We start from the raw sequence: 2,640 nt of genomic DNA, 5'->3' as shown, positions 1-2,640 counted from the left end.
TCGATAAGATGTACACCACAGGGTTGCCCAAATGTAACCATACGCATGCTCGACCCACTTACGACAGGTGGATGTCTCACAACAAGACCGTTCCCAGTTCAACAAGAAAGTCTAGGGGGGCCACCCAACTAAGCTACCCGTGACGAAGTCCGGCCGTACTCCGATACGACCTCAGAGATTTGCGCCGTGGCTAGGCGTGCAAACCACACGCTTCGCTAAACGTCCCGCAAGGTACAGTACAGAATATAAACACCCGAAGGCAACAGGAAGTAAACACCCGAAGGCAACGGTATATAAACATGCATGCGCCAAATAAAACCAAGGTTGTGGCCCCCTTTTCAACTGACTTGAGAAAAGGTAATGGGTGAGGGGGGGTCCCAATAATCGTCCCCACGCATGGGTAGAGCGCTCAATCTCGGAACAGATAACAAGAACTCGGGTCCTAGGGGACATTAGCAAGTCAAAGTTCCGATGCTTTCGCAAAGGGGCTCACAGATGCCTCTGCTTACAATTTTAGTTGTTAACAGTTAAGTAAAGCATGTGTATCTCCAACAACTGATATAGCATGTGATAACCTCCCAACAACCCAACATATCCCGATATCAGATCGAGATAACAACAGAGTCTAGACACGCCTACGACTCGCAAGGCTCAAACATCAATCAACGGCTATGGGTAAGGAATGATACATATAGGATTATTATGGTAAACAAGTGGAATAGGACACGTGACTCGATAAAGAAGCGCAACATAAGGATAGCAATGCGAGGGAGAGAGTAAAATAGGTGAAGGGAGAGGGCTCGCCTGTGGAAAGCTGTAGAAGAACTTGTCGGAGAACTCATCGTATCTCACATCACCACTTCGTGATCCTATCCGGGAAGAAGCAAATGCTGGAACACACAATGCATGCAATCTTACTACTACGGAAGAAGAATCGGCATGATCAAGATATATGCATGACATGACAAATATGATGCGATGCAACTTATCCAATTAAGCGGGATCGGAATCCCGGACAAACAAATTAAGGTTGGAGTTGCATTCCTACCGGCAATTTTAAGTGTTGATTAGCATGGCATAGACATGGCAGGGGTGCGCTACTTCAAGTTTAAACGGAGCGGGGAAAACCTAGGCGGTGTTCCGAAATACTCCGCGTATATGTGAGGTGAATATGCACGACTATCAACGAACGATATGATGCGAGATGCAAACAGATGAATGGATGGCATATTAATGTTCCTCTCATTTTTCTGATCAACTTTCATATATAAATCATTTTATTTTGAGTTACGGTTTGCAATATATGATTTATGCAAGATTATAACATATTATGGATATTTCAGAAAAATAAAATAGGCAGGGGGCGAATTTGCTGGACCTGCGTGGTCCTGGGCCGGATTTGGTCTGCGTTGGCGACGGGAAAAACTGGGCCGCGCGGGCGATGCACTGCTGCGGGAAGAATCTGGGCTGAGGCCCACCAGCGGATCTGGAACAGAAAAAGGATTAGGGGGGATTAAATCGCCTCCCATAGGGTTTGAACACGGGATCTCACGATCTGTGGCAAAGGGACGAACCAGTTAGGCTAGCTGTGGATCGATGAACAGTAGTAGTAGCACTACTACTTGATGTACCACAGGACGGACTTGAAGAACGACCATGGCGGAGAAGAACGGCGATGTCGAGTACGGGAGAGACGGGCGAAGCGGGGTGGGGTATTAGGCGCGGGACATGCGCCCTGTCGCTGCAGACCAGGAACGGGCAGCGTGGAGCCCGGGGAACCACCAGAGGTTGGTCGGCGTCGAGGACCTGCGGGGGAACGTGGTGGTCGACGTCGGTAGGATGAAGAAAAAGAGAGAGGGATTCCATGGATGGGCTCGGGCGGATGGGAAACTCACCAGGAACGCGATGGTGCGCTCGGAAACGGGAGAGGAGGTCGGAGACGACCGAAATTGAAGAAAACGCCGCCGGTGGTCGGGACGGAATCGGCGAAGATGGCGACGATTGGAAGAGTTCCGGTTCGATTCCTTGGACGGAGATGGAGAGGACGACGAGGCGCATCTTTCCGTGCCCTCAGAACGGCGGGGGGTGGTCTAAAGCGTCGGCGCCATGGCGGGGCAGCGGTGGTGTTGTTTGTGGTGCTTGGACGCTTACAGAGAAGAAGAAGAGAGAGGGGGAAAAGCTACTGGCGGCGCGAGGGAGGAAGGAGAGGCTAGGGTTTGGGCGCAGGTGCGATGGGGATAAGAAGGGGCAGGTGAGGCGAGGTGGCCGCGGTGGTTGAGTGGGGGAGGACCACGGTGCTGGTGGAGAAAAGCGAGCACGCCATGTGCGTGACTCGTCCAGGAAGAGGACAGACGAGAAGGAATACCCCTTCGATGTGTGGAGGTGGGCTGGACTCGGGCCAGAGAGAGAAGAGAGAGACTGGGCCACCGGATGGGTTGCTGCGGTGAAAAAAAAAAAAATAGAAGATGGGCCAGGGAGAGAGAGGGAGCCCAGGGAGGGGTGAGGGGTTTTTCTGTTTTTGTTTAAAACCTTTTGAAATCAAATTTCTCTTCAGTTTAAAATTTGAAACAGGGAGGAAAGCAAGAATCAAAACTAGTTTTAAAAAAATTTAATTTATTTGTAATCAAAACAAAACACATT

The 2,640-nt window shown here is 50.2% G+C and overlaps 1 long non-coding RNA gene across 1 annotated transcript; it reads right to left on the bottom strand.

The window, feature by feature from the left end:
• Positions 1 to 204: 204 nt before the first annotated feature.
• Positions 205 to 2,305, bottom strand: LOC139834340 (uncharacterized). Its single transcript, XR_011750106.1, has 4 exons — positions 1,896 to 2,305; positions 1,575 to 1,806; positions 1,379 to 1,486; positions 205 to 890 (listed from the first exon to the last, which is right to left on the bottom strand). It is a non-coding gene; the product is annotated as an uncharacterized lncRNA (long non-coding RNA).
• Positions 2,306 to 2,640: the final 335 nt, after the last annotated feature.

This window comes from Lolium perenne, unplaced genomic scaffold, assembly GCF_019359855.2.
Source record: "Lolium perenne isolate Kyuss_39 unplaced genomic scaffold, Kyuss_2.0 unplaced43, whole genome shotgun sequence".
Classification (NCBI taxonomy): Eukaryota; Viridiplantae; Streptophyta; class Magnoliopsida; order Poales; family Poaceae; genus Lolium; species Lolium perenne.
This window is presented reverse-complemented; position numbering and strand designations above follow the sequence as displayed.